The sequence below is a fragment of the Drosophila teissieri genome, unplaced genomic scaffold (genome assembly GCF_016746235.2).
Source record: "Drosophila teissieri strain GT53w unplaced genomic scaffold, Prin_Dtei_1.1 Segkk107_quiver_pilon_scaf, whole genome shotgun sequence".
Lineage (NCBI taxonomy): Eukaryota > Metazoa > Arthropoda > Insecta > Diptera > Drosophilidae > Drosophila > Drosophila teissieri.
In genome coordinates this window covers 43879-58943 of record NW_025224977.1, presented here as the reverse complement: position 1 = coordinate 58943, position 15065 = coordinate 43879, and the positions used below count along the sequence as shown (strand labels likewise).

General features: G+C 35.1%; 4 non-coding genes and 1 pseudogene across 4 annotated transcripts; all 5 read right to left on the bottom strand.

Annotated features, from left to right (window-relative positions):
- Positions 1–2972, bottom strand: LOC122625454 (annotated as a pseudogene; the record flags this gene model as incomplete).
- A 386-nt stretch (positions 2973–3358) lies between these two features.
- Positions 3359–3537, bottom strand: LOC122625458. Its single transcript, XR_006326598.1, has one exon. It is a non-coding gene; the product is annotated as a 5.8S ribosomal RNA (ribosomal RNA).
- Positions 3538–4326: 789 nt separating this feature from the next.
- Positions 4327–6323, bottom strand: LOC122625449. Its single transcript, XR_006326590.1, has one exon. It is a non-coding gene; the product is annotated as a small subunit ribosomal RNA (ribosomal RNA).
- Positions 6324–10419: 4096 nt separating this feature from the next.
- On the bottom strand, positions 10420–14380 carry LOC122625453. Its single transcript, XR_006326594.1, has one exon. It is a non-coding gene; the product is annotated as a large subunit ribosomal RNA (ribosomal RNA).
- Positions 14381–14766: 386 nt separating this feature from the next.
- LOC122625457 lies at positions 14767–14945 on the bottom strand. The gene has a single exon (XR_006326597.1). It is a non-coding gene; the product is annotated as a 5.8S ribosomal RNA (ribosomal RNA).
- Positions 14946–15065: the final 120 nt, after the last annotated feature.

The window sequence follows — 15065 nt, the reverse complement described above, 5'->3', positions numbered from 1 at the left end:
CCAACAGCTGATTGCTGGTAGCGCGGACACGAACCGACAGGCCCAGCTGTTTAACAGCTGTCCGAAAGCTCGCCTGGAACCACGTGCTGTTCTCAATGGAAAATTTTGCAATAAATTATTGCGAATTGTTCCGAAATCACAGGCTTTGCGCTCGCGTAAATAATATCACTATTTCCGCGGAGCACTCTACCACCGATTAATTCACTTTCCGAACTTTGTTTTACAAGGAAAACTTAGCTTTTCGCAGTCTGAACACGAGCGTACCGAAAACACGTCCGTCGTTAATCCATTCATGCGCGTCACTAATTAGATGACGAGGCATTTGGCTACCTTAAGAGAGTCATAGTTACTCCCGCCGTTGACCCGCGCTTACTTGAATTTCTTCACTTTGACATTCAGAGCACTGGGCAGAAATCACATTGTGTCAACACCCGCTAGGGCCATCACAATGCTTTGTTTTAATTAGACAGTCGGATTCCCCAAGTCCGTGCCAGTTCTGAATTGATTGTTAATTGATAATCGTTATAATTAATAAGAACTAATTGGTTTAACCCAAATAGTATTCTTAAAAATTTTAGCAAGAAAGTTCCACAATTGGCTACGTAACTAAACTATCCGGGGAACAAGAAACTAACATAAATGCTAGAAACTCTATTTACCCAGAACGAGCACATAAACCATGTTATTGTTTCCCAATCAAGCCCGACTATCTCAATCTTCAGAGCCAATCCTTATCCCGAAGTTACGGATCTAATTTGCCGACTTCCCTTACCTACATTATTCTATCGACTAGAGACTCTTCACCTTGGAGACCAGCTGCGGATATTGGTACGGCCTGTTGAGAAGTTTGCGTGTCCCCACCATAAATTTTCAAGGTCCGAGGAGAAAATATCGACACAACAGTATATGTCATGCTCTTCTAGCCCATCTACCATATCTCTCTGCGAAAGACTTCCATGGTAGTACGGCTATAAAACAGAAAAGAAAACTCTTCCGATATCTCTCGACGGCTTCTTTATGGTCGTTCCTGTTGCCAGGATGAGCACGAGGCCCATATTTAATAACAAACGGATACTCAACAGGTTACGGAATTGGAACCGTATTCCCTTTCGTTCAAAATTATTCAAGTGTATTATATTCGCTTTTTGTATGTAGTTTGGCATTTTTGTTTTACTTGAAAATTTTCGGCTTTCGCCTTGAACTTAGGACCGACTAACTCGTGATCAACCACTGTTCACACGAAACCCTTCTCCACTTCAGTCCTCCAAGGTCTCATTCGATTATTTGCTACTACCACCAAGATCTGTACCAATGGCAGCTCCATGCAGGCTTACGCCAAACACTTCTACGCATACCATTGTACCTTCCTACTCACTAAAGTTTCAAAATTTATATCACAAGTAATATAAATCATCTACTTTAGCGGTAATGTATAGGTATACAACTTAAGCGCCATCCATTTTAAGGGCTAGTTGCTTCGGCAGGTGAGTTGTTACACACTCCTTAGCGGATTTCGACTTCCATGATCACCGTCCTGCTGTTTTAAGCAACCAACGCCTTTCATGGTATCTGCATGAGTTGTTAATTTGGGCACCGTAACATTACGTTTGGTTCATCCCACAGCGCCAGTTCTGCTTACCAAAAGTGGCCCACTGGGCACATTATATCATAACCTTGAACTTCATATCAAGAAAGTTAAGGTTCTTACCCATTTAAAGTTTGAGAATAGGTTAAGATCGTTTCGACCCTAAGGCCTCTAATCATTCGCTTTACCAGATAAGATTATTTTATATAATATTAAAATGCACCAGCTATCCTGAGGGAAACTTCGGAAGGAACCAGCTACTAGATGGTTCGATTGGTCTTTCGCCCCTATACTCAATTCTGACAATCGATTTGCACGTCAGAACTGTTTCGGTCTTCCATCAGGGTTTCCCCTGACTTCAACCTGATCAAGTATAGTTCACCATCTTTCGGGTCACAGCATATATGCTCAAGGTACGTTCCAGTTAGAGGCATAAATAATATAAATATACATTATACATAACTATATAGAACGCCCCGGGATTGTGTTAATTAGCTATAAATAGTTAAAAAACTAATCCCATTAGTAGTCAAGTTAATTACGCTATTAGGTTTATATCCCAATAACTTGCACATATGTTAGACTCCTTGGTCCGTGTTTCAAGACGGGTCCCGAAGGTATCCTGAATCTTTCGCATTGTTAATCATACAAGTGCATATAATAAACATAAAAATCAATGATAATTATGCCATTATATAATTCCGAAAAATTAACGCACTGTAATCATATAAATCTATCAGCACTTTATCAAATTAATAACATTTATTCTGTGTTAAAATGCAAGCACTTTAATTTGAATAAACTATAAGTTATATTTTATGATAAATTTGGGATATGCTAATAGATTACAATGTCCTTATATGGAAAAAATGCACACTATCCTCATAATATTATTTAAATATTACAATTTTAATGATGAATTTTCCATAACGGATATTCAGGTTCATCGGGCTTAACCTCTAAGCAGTTTCACGTACTGTTTAACTCTCTATTCAGAGTTCTTTTCAACTTTCCCTCACGGTACTTGTTTACTATCGGTCTCATGGTTATATTTAGTTTTAGATGGAGTTTACCACCCACTTAGTGCTGCACTATCAAGCAACACGACTCTTTGGAAACATCATCTAGTAATCATTAACGTTATACGGGCCTGGCACCCTCTATGGGTAAATGGCCTCATTTAAGAAGGACTTAAATCGTTAATTTCTCATACTAGAATATTGACGCTCCATACACTGCATCTCACATTTGCCATATAGACAAAGTGACTTAGTGCTGAACTGTTTTCTTTTCGCTCGCCGCTACTAAGAAAATCCTTGTTAGTTTCTTTTCCTCCCCTAATTAATATGCTTAAATTCAGGGGGTAGTCCCATATGAGTTGAGGTTGTATATAACTTTTTATTGCTATTAATTCTTTATATATAATGATAAAACATTTTATTAAATTCGTTGTAATAATTTCCATTATTTTTTGTAGCTTAGTATTTTCCATTAACGAACCAACGAAGAAAATAACATAACCAAATTTTTTCTATTTCCGAATCATTAATAAGAGACAATCCTAGATGAAAAATAATTCAATTTTTTATGCTAGACATTTCTCAGTATTATTTGATTGAAAAAGAAAATATTTCTCTTCGTTTTTCACATTCAAATGTGAGGATAATGTTTTTCATATACAGTTTTTAATATTATGAATAAAATTATTATTTTATCCAATAATATACCATATGCTTATAAAAATTTATAAACAACTTAATTAGCATAGTCTTACAACCCTCAACCATATGTAGTCCAAGCAGCACTATAAAATTAATTAAAGTACATAACAGCATGGACTGCGATATGCGTTCAAAATGTCGATGTTCATGTGTCCTGCAGTTCACACGATGACGCACAGTTTGCTGCGTTCTTCATCGACCCATGAGCCGAGTGATCCACCGCTTAGAGTTTTATAATTCATTTCTATATAATGTCAATATTGTTTTTATTGAAAGAAATTAAAAATACACCATTTTACTGGCATATATCAATTCCTTCAATAAATGTATTTTTATACCTAAAATAAATGCTGCGAAATGTCTTAGTTTCATATAAGCAATATGTATCATATAATTACCATTTTATTTATAATTACCAATATGGGCGATACATACTGCATTTTATATAAAACATTAACCTGATGGATGCCAGGTACAACATTGTATATTTTAGGTTGTTGCATTAGCCAACGTATGCTCATAACTAAGATGAACAATACATATTCGCAACGCGTGTATATTATGGTCCATATACACACAAATTTTAAAAATTCGATTGTCCATTTTCGAATTTTTAGGAAACACATTGTTTATTTTTATTTTAAAGCAATATATAAATCATATTATTTTTTTGTGAATCCGCAAAACTTCACACACAATATATTGTGGTCCCCAATCACAATTTTTAACTTATGTGGATTAATGTGGACCGCAGTCACATATAACCCAATGTGGTGGCTAACCACATTTTATGATGTTTGGCTAGGAAAACCAGATCATCATTTTAATTTGATTTTTGATTCTTTGAATCAATTGAATTATTGTGTTCGATAATAGTCATATATAATTGCTTTTGTAAATAATCATAAATCATGTGCTTTTGTAAATTGATCTCATTGTAATTTGGTAAATTTGGTTTTTGGTAAATTCAATTTATTTGTATTATAACAAATGTTTATTAACGGTAAGGATATTATACAATAATGATCCTTCCGCAGGTTCACCTACGGAAACCTTGTTACGACTTTTACTTCCTCTAAATAATCAAGTTCGGTCAACTTTTGCGAAACAACCGTAACACGCAAGGCGTCACAGTGATCACGTCCGGAGACCTCACTAAATAATTCAATCGGTAGTAGCGACGGGCGGTGTGTACAAAGGGCAGGGACGTAATCAATGCGAGTTAATGACTCACACTTACTGGGAATTCCAAGTTCATGTGAACAGTTTCAGTTCACAATCCCAAGCATGAAAGTGGTTCAGCGGTTTACCCGGACCTCTCGGTCTAGGAAATACACGTTGATACTTTCATTGTAGCGCGCGTGCAGCCCAGGACATCTAAGGGCATCACAGACCTGTTATTGCTCAATCTCATTATTGCTAGACGCAATTTGTCCATTTAAGAAGCTAGTGTCCTTATAATGGGACAAACCAACAGGTACGGCTCCACTTACATAAACACATTCAAACACAATAAACATTTTACTGCCACCATGAATGAAGGCTATATAAGCTTCAGCACCATAATCCTGAAGATATCTATTTAATATATTTGAGTCTCGTTCGTTATCGGAATTAACCAGACAAATCACTCCACGAACTAAGAACGGCCATGCACCACCACCCATAGATTCGAGAAAGAGCTATCAATCTGTCTTACACACTTATGTTCGGACCTGGTAAGTTTTCCCGTGTTGAGTCAAATTAAGCCGCAGGCTCCACTCCTGGTGGTGCCCTTCCGTCAATTCCTTTAAGTTTCAGCTTTGCAACCATACTTCCCCCGGAGCCCAAAAGCTTTGGTTTCCCGGGAAGCGACTGAGAGAGCCATAAAAGTAGCTACACCCAATTGCTAGCTGGCATCGTTTATGGTTAGAACTAGGGCGGTATCTGATCGCCTTCGAACCTCTAACTTTCGTTCTTGATTAATGAAAACATCTTTGGCAAATGCTTTCGCTTAAGTTAGTCTTACGACGGTCCAAGAATTTCACCTCTCGCGTCGTAATACTAATGCCCCCAAACTGCTTCTATTAATCATTACCTCTTGATCTGAAAACCAATGAAAGCAGAACAGAGGTCTTATTTCATTATCCCATGCACAGAATATTCAGGCATTTGAAGCCTGCTTTAAGCACTCTAATTTGTTCAAAGTAATAGTACCGGCCCACAATAACACTCGTTTAAGAGCACTAATGCAGGTTTTTAAATAGGAGGAACATATGAAAAAATACAAGTATTTAAACACATATAAGAACTCCACCGGTAATACGCTTACATACATAAAGGTATAGTACTAACCACAATTGTAAGTTGTACTACCCGTATGAAGCACAAGTTCAACTACGAACGTTTTAACCGCAACAACTTTAATATACGCTATTGGAGCTGGAATTACCGCGGCTGCTGGCACCAGACTTGCCCTCCAATTGGTCCTTGTTAAAGGATTTAAAGTGTACTCATTCCAATTACAGGGCCTCGGATATGAGTCCTGTATTGTTATTTTTCGTCACTACCTCCCCGAGCTGGGAGTGGGTAATTTACGCGCCTGCTGCCTTCCTTAGATGTGGTAGCCGTTTCTCAGGCTCCCTCTCCGGAATCGAACCCTGATTCCCCGTTACCCGTTGCAACCATGGTAGTCCTAGATACTACCATCAAAAGTTGATAGGGCAGACATTTGAAAGATCTGTCGTCGGTACAAGACCATACGATCTGCATGTTATCTAGAGTTCAACCAATATAACGATCTTGCGATCGCTTGGTTTTAGCCTAATAAAAGCACATGTCCCATAAGGTTCATGTTTTAATTGCATGTATTAGCTCTAGAATTACCACAGTTATCCAAGTATAACTGTTAACGATCTAAGGAACCATAACTGATATAATGAGCCTTTTGCGGTTTCACTTTTAATTCGTGTGTACTTAGACATGCATGGCTTAATCTTTGAGACAAGCATATAACTACTGGCAGGATCAACCAGAATAATGTTTCTTTTTTCATATTTCATTCATATTTTTTGAATTGAAATAAGTAATATAAATATTATAGATTTCCATTTTATATAATTCCATTTCTTATTATAAAATTTGCCTTTGGGTTTAAATCTATTTTAATTCGATTACGGCCATTTTTATATAGCATTCGTATTCGTATTCGTAAATTCCATTCTTGTTTTTATATATATATATATTTCCATAATTTTTTATTTATATTATACATATTTCATTCTAAAATATCATTTTGTTTCCAACATACATAATTATTGTATCCACACATGTACAATTTTTGTTTAACCAATATAAATATTGAGCTAAATCATTTGCATTTTGATGATAAATTTAAAATTTATCTTTTTCCATATAACTCTCTGGTAATATATAACATAAAACCGAGCGCATATGATGATTTATATATAAAATTTGTAATTTTCCAAAATTTTATTATACCGCGGGTAACGATATAACACTTCCAACTTTATGACAGGTAATAAATAATAATATATTTGCCTGCATCCAAAAATTAACGATAATATATGGAAACGATTTGTTATTCTATGTATAATAGAAACTTGACTTTTGTTTCAACGATATTATCTAAGGGCGTATATTCCTATTAACCGCGGAGCCAAGTCCCAATGTTCATAAGAACTGAGAAACAAATTTGTACGGAAAATAATATACTTTATTTGTAAGTAACCAATGTAATACGAGAGGTCGGCAACCACTGCCTACCTATAGTAGTTTTTGAACCCGCTGTCCTCAAAGCGGGTATTTTCAATTCTGTTTGCCATCCAACATATAGGATATTCTCTTATATATTAAGAGAATACAGTAATATTATATTGATATTTCCTTTATTCATATATAATTAAATATATTTTTCCATTATTCATATGATAAATATTCATTTCCATATGTTTAATATTTAATTTCCATATATTATTGTCGAAATCATATAAATACATAAGTTTCGAACAATACGAGTGGTCGGCAACCACTGCCTACCTATAGTAGTTTTTGAACCCTCTGTCGATAAAAGGGTCGCTTACACTACTATAACCTTTCACGTATATGGATTATTCCTATATTTCCAAGAGAATATAGGAATATTTTATCATTTCTTCATTTATCCATACGATAAATATTCATTTCCATATGTTTAATATTTAATTTCCATATATTATTGTCGAAATCATATAAATACATAAGTTTCGAACAATACGAGAGGTCGGCAACCACTGCCTACCTATAGTAGTTTTTGAACCCTCTGTCGATAAAAGGGTCGCTTACACTACTATAACCTTTCATGTATATGGATTATTCCTATATTTCCAAGAGAATATAGGAATATTTTATCATTTCTTCATTTATCCATACGATAAATATTCATTTCCATATGTTTAATATTTAATTTCCATATATTATTGTCGAAATCATATAAATACATAAGTTTCGAACAATACGAGAGGTCGGCAACCACTGCCTACCTATAGTAGTTTTTGAACCCTCTGTCGATAAAAGGGTCGCTTACACTACTATAACCTTTCAGTATATGGATTATTCCTATATTTCCAAGAGAATATAGGAATATTTTATCATTTTTCATTTATCCATACGATAAATATTCATTTCCATATGTTTAATATTTAATTTCCATATATTATTGTCGAAATCATATAAATACATAAGTTTCGAACAATACGAGAGGTCGGCAACCACTGCCTACCTATAGTAGTTTTTGAACCCTCTGTCGATAAAAGGGTCGCTTACACTACTATAACCTTTCACGTATATGGATTATTCCTATATTTCCAAGAGAATATAGGAATATTTTATCATTTTTCATTTATCCATACGATAAATGTTCATTTCCATATGTTTAATATTTAATTTCCATATATTATTGTCGAAATCATATAAATACATAAGTTTCGAACAATACGAGAGGTCGGCAACCACTGCCTACCTATAGTAGTTTTTGAACCCTCTGTCGATAAAAGGGTCGCTTACACTACTATAACCTTTCACGTATATGGATTATTCCTATATTTCCAAGAGAATATAGGAATATTTTATCATTTTTCATTTATCCATACGATAAATTTCATTTCCATATGTTTAATATTTAATTTCCATATATTATTGTCGAAATCATATAAATACATAAGTTTCGAACAATACGAGAGGTCGGCAACCACTGCCTACCTATAGTAGTTTTTGAACCCTCTGTCGATAAAAGCGTCGCTTACACTACTATAACCTTTCACGTATATGGATTATTCCTATATTTCCAAGAGAATATAGGAATATTTTATCATTTCTTCATTTATCCATACGATAAATATTCATTTCCATATGTTTAATATTTAATTTCCATATATTATTGTCGAAATCATATAAATACATAAGTTTCGAACAATACGAGTGGTCGGCAACCACTGCCTACCTATAGTAGTTTTTGAACCCTCTGTCGATAAAAGCGTCGCTTACACTACTATAACCTTTCACGTGTATGGGTTTTCTCTATAATACTAATAGAAAATATAAATATTTCATCATTATTTCCTTTATTAATATATAATTATATTATAATAATAATATATATTATAATATTATTATTATTATATTATATATTATTATATTATATAATATTTATTTTCATATGTATATTATTTAATATACTTATATTTTGTCTGTATTCATGTGATAAATATTCATTTTCATATGTTTTATATTTAATATACCTATAGTATTGGGGTTTCTTTCGTATACTAAAAGTATATACGATTATTTCATATATTTCTCCTTTAGTCATAATAAAGTTTTCATTTCTATTACAAGATAAGGACAATGTCACTAAATTGATGACGAGGTATTTGGCAACTTGATAGAATTTTTCAAAGTCTTTAACTCTATCATTAGTAGATGGGACAATTTCATATGCGTCACTAAATTGATGACGAGTCATTTGGCAACTTGATAGAATTTTTTAAAGTCTTTAATTCTATATCATTAGTAGATGGGGACAATTTCATATTTGGCAACTTGATAGAATTTTGTAAAGTCTTTAATTCTATATTATTAGTAGATAGGGACAATTTCATATGCGCGCGTCACTAAATCGATGACAATGCATTTGGCAACTTGATAGAATTTTGTAAAGTCTTTAATTCTATATCATTAGTAGATGGGGACAATTTCATATTTGGCAACTTGATAGAATTTTGTAAAGTCTTTAATTCTATATTATTAGTAGATAGGGACAATTTCATATGCGCGCGTCACTAAATCGATGACAATGCATTTGGCAACTTGATAGAATTTTGTAAAGTCTTTAATTCTATATCATTAGTAGATGGGGACAATTTCATATTTGGCAACTTGATAGAATTTTGTAAAGTCTTTAATTCTATATTATTAGTAGATAGGGACAATTTCATATGCGCGCGTCACTAAATCGATGACAATGCATTTGGCAACTTGATAGAATTTTGTAAAGTCTTTAATTCTATATCATTAGTAGATGGGGACCATTTCATATTTGGCAACTTGATAGAATTTTGTAAAGTCTTTAATTCTATATTATTGTAGATAGGGACAATTTCATATGCGCGCGTCACTAAATCGATGACAATGCATTTGCAACTTGATAGAATTTTGTAAAGTCTTTAATTCTATATCATTAGTAGATGGGGACAATTTCATATTTGGCAACTTGATAGAATTTTGTAAAGTCTTTAATTCTATATTATTAGTAGATAGGGACAATTTCATATGCGCGCGTCACTAAATCGATGACAATGCATTTGGCAACTTGATAGAATTTTGTAAAGTCTTTAATTCTATATCATTAGTAGATGGGGACAATTTCATATTTGGCAACTTGATAGAATTTTGTAAAGTCTTTAATTCTATATTATTAGTAGATAGGGACAATCTCATATGCGCGCGTCACTAATTCGATGACAATGCATTTGGCTACCGGGATCGATCCGAGAGGCAGGCAGGCGCTATACTATAGCTAGTGCGCTGCGCTAAACCTCACGAACCAACAATAATAAGTACATTAGTGTACTTATTTCGAATCATCAAGCAAAGGATAAGCTTCAGTGGATCGCAGTATGGCAGCTGCTCAACCACTTACAACACCTTGCCTGTTACAAAAGTCGTTTACAATTGATTCTAGGCTTTGTCATTGTATTAAATAATGCTTTTATATGTAACTAGCGCGGCATCAGGTGATCGAAGATCCTCCCAATTTACTATGTTACAAATTACATTGGCATCACATCCATTGTCGTTTATAAAGTAAATTATAAACTTTAAATGGTTTAGAAGCCATACAATGCAAATTGCCCCTTATTTATCATTGCAGTCCAGCACGGATACGACCTTAGAGGCGTTCAGGCATAATCCAACGGACGTAGCGTCATACCACTGTTCGCTCGAACAAGTATTGTGCCATTGGTCCGTACCTGCGGTTCCTCTCGTACTACGCAGGAATGCTGTCGCAACAACGTTTTGTCATTAGTAGGGTAAAACTAACCTGTCTCACGACGGTCTAAACCCAGCTCACGTTCCCTTGCATGGGTGAACAATCCAACGCTTGGTGAATTTTGCTTCACAATGATAGGAAGAGCCGACATCGAAGGATCAAAAAGCGACGTCGCTATGAACGCTTGGCCGCCACAAGCCAGTTATCCCTATGGTAACTTTTCTGACACCTCTTGTTAAAAACTCTTTAAACCAAAAGGATCGATAGGCCGAGCTTTTGCTGTCCCTGTGTGTACTGAACACCGAGATCAAGTCAGCATTTGCCCTTTTGCTCTATGTGTGGTTTCTGTCCGCACTGAGCTGGCCTTGGGACACCTCCGTTATTATTTGAGAGATGTACCGCCCCAGTCAAACTCCCTACCTGGCAATGTCCTTGAATTGGATCATACCTGAGTAATTGGAGTTATACCAAATTTTCAAATCAAAAATACATAAATGCATCGTTTTATTAAAGAATTTGTTTGCGATTATATAACAAACTCGTGATACTTTGATCAAGAAGCTTGCATCAAAACCCAATACCATAAGATATAATAAATATATCCGTATAATGGCTAGGAAATGATACACGTTCCATTTAATCAAGTAAGTAAGGAAACAATAAGAGTAGTGGTATTTCATTGACGATACCAAACCGAGGTCTAATATCTCCCACTTATTCTACACCTCTTATGTCTCCTTACACTGCCAGATTAGAGTCAAGCTCAAAAGGGTCTTCTTTCCCCGCTAATTATTCCAAGCCCGTTCCCTTGGCTGTGGTTTCGCTAGATAGTAGATAGGGACAGTAGGAATCTCGTTAATCCATTCATGCGCGTCACTAATTAGATGACGAGGCATTTGGCTACCTTAAGAGAGTCATAGTTACTCCCGCCGTTGACCCGCGCTTACTTGAATTTCTTCACTTTGACATTCAGAGCACTGGGCAGAAATCACATTGTGTCAACACCCGCTAGGGCCATCACAATGCTTTGTTTTAATTAGACAGTCGGATTCCCCAAGTCCGTGCCAGTTCTGAATTGATTGTTAATTGATAATCGTTATAATTAATAAGAACTAATTGGTTTAACCCAAATAGTATTCTTAAAAATTTTAGCAAGAAAGTTCCACAATTGGCTACGTAACTAAACTATCCGGGGAACAAGAAACTAACATAAATGCTAGAAACTCTATTTACCCAGAACGAGCACATAAACCATGTTATTGTTTCCCAATCAAGCCCGACTATCTCAATCTTCAGAGCCAATCCTTATCCCGAAGTTACGGATCTAATTTGCCGACTTCCCTTACCTACATTATTCTATCGACTAGAGACTCTTCACCTTGGAGACCAGCTGCGGATATTGGTACGGCCTGTTGAGAAGTTTGCGTGTCCCCACCATAAATTTTCAAGGTCCGAGGAGAAAATATCGACACAACAGTATATGTCATGCTCTTCTAGCCCATCTACCATATCTCTCTGCGAAAGACTTCCATGGTAGTACGGCTATAAAACAGAAAAGAAAACTCTTCCGATATCTCTCGACGGCTTCTTTATGGTCGTTCCTGTTGCCAGGATGAGCACGAGGCCCATATTTAATAACAAACGGATACTCAACAGGTTACGGAATTGGAACCGTATTCCCTTTCGTTCAAAATTATTCAAGTGTATTATATTCGCTTTTTGTATGTAGTTTGGCATTTTTGTTTTACTTGAAAATTTTCGGCTTTCGCCTTGAACTTAGGACCGACTAACTCGTGATCAACCACTGTTCACACGAAACCCTTCTCCACTTCAGTCCTCCAAGGTCTCATTCGATTATTTGCTACTACCACCAAGATCTGTACCAATGGCAGCTCCATGCAGGCTTACGCCAAACACTTCTACGCATACCATTGTACCTTCCTACTCACTAAAGTTTCAAAATTTATATCACAAGTAATATAAATCATCTACTTTAGCGGTAATGTATAGGTATACAACTTAAGCGCCATCCATTTTAAGGGCTAGTTGCTTCGGCAGGTGAGTTGTTACACACTCCTTAGCGGATTTCGACTTCCATGATCACCGTCCTGCTGTTTTAAGCAACCAACGCCTTTCATGGTATCTGCATGAGTTGTTAATTTGGGCACCGTAACATTACGTTTGGTTCATCCCACAGCGCCAGTTCTGCTTACCAAAAGTGGCCCACTGGGCACATTATATCATAACCTTGAACTTCATATCAAGAAAGTTAAGGTTCTTACCCATTTAAAGTTTGAGAATAGGTTAAGATCGTTTCGACCCTAAGGCCTCTAATCATTCGCTTTACCAGATAAGATTATTTTATATAATATTAAAATGCACCAGCTATCCTGAGGGAAACTTCGGAAGGAACCAGCTACTAGATGGTTCGATTGGTCTTTCGCCCCTATACTCAATTCTGACAATCGATTTGCACGTCAGAACTGTTTCGGTCTTCCATCAGGGTTTCCCCTGACTTCAACCTGATCAAGTATAGTTCACCATCTTTCGGGTCACAGCATATATGCTCAAGGTACGTTCCAGTTAGAGGCATAAATAATATAAATATACATTATACATAACTATATAGAACGCCCCGGGATTGTGTTAATTAGCTATAAATAGTTAAAAAACTAATCCCATTAGTAGTCAAGTTAATTACGCTATTAGGTTTATATCCCAATAACTTGCACATATGTTAGACTCCTTGGTCCGTGTTTCAAGACGGGTCCCGAAGGTATCCTGAATCTTTCGCATTGTTAATCATACAAGTGCATATAATAAACATAAAAATCAATGATAATTATGCCATTATATAATTCCGAAAAATTAACGCACTGTAATCATATAAATCTATCAGCACTTTATCAAATTAATAACATTTATTCTGTGTTAAAATGCAAGCACTTTAATTTGAATAAACTATAAGTTATATTTTATGATAAATTTGGGATATGCTAATAGATTACAATGTCCTTATATGGAAAAAATGCACACTATCCTCATAATATTATTTAAATATTACAATTTTAATGATGAATTTTCCATAACGGATATTCAGGTTCATCGGGCTTAACCTCTAAGCAGTTTCACGTACTGTTTAACTCTCTATTCAGAGTTCTTTTCAACTTTCCCTCACGGTACTTGTTTACTATCGGTCTCATGGTTATATTTAGTTTTAGATGGAGTTTACCACCCACTTAGTGCTGCACTATCAAGCAACACGACTCTTTGGAAACATCATCTAGTAATCATTAACGTTATACGGGCCTGGCACCCTCTATGGGTAAATGGCCTCATTTAAGAAGGACTTAAATCGTTAATTTCTCATACTAGAATATTGACGCTCCATACACTGCATCTCACATTTGCCATATAGACAAAGTGACTTAGTGCTGAACTGTTTTCTTTTCGCTCGCCGCTACTAAGAAAATCCTTGTTAGTTTCTTTTCCTCCCCTAATTAATATGCTTAAATTCAGGGGGTAGTCCCATATGAGTTGAGGTTGTATATAACTTTTTATTGCTATTAATTCTTTATATATAATGATAAAACATTTTATTAAATTCGTTGTAATAATTTCCATTATTTTTTGTAGCTTAGTATTTTCCATTAACGAACCAACGAAGAAAATAACATAACCAAATTTTTTCTATTTCCGAATCATTAATAAGAGACAATCCTAGATGAAAAATAATTCAATTTTTTATGCTAGACATTTCTCAGTATTATTTGATTGAAAAAGAAAATATTTCTCTTCGTTTTTCACATTCAAATGTGAGGATAATGTTTTTCATATACAGTTTTTAATATTATGAATAAAATTATTATTTTATCCAATAATATACCATATGCTTATAAAAATTTATAAACAACTTAATTAGCATAGTCTTACAACCCTCAACCATATGTAGTCCAAGCAGCACTATAAAATTAATTAAAGTACATAACAGCATGGACTGCGATATGCGTTCAAAATGTCGATGTTCATGTGTCCTGCAGTTCACACGATGACGCACAGTTTGCTGCGTTCTTCATCGACCCATGAGCCGAGTGATCCACCGCTTAGAGTTTTATAATTCATTTCTATATAATGTCAATATTGTTTTTATTGAAAGAAATTAAAAATACACCATTTTACTGGCATATATCAATTCCTTCAATAAATGTATTTTTATACCTAAAATAAATGC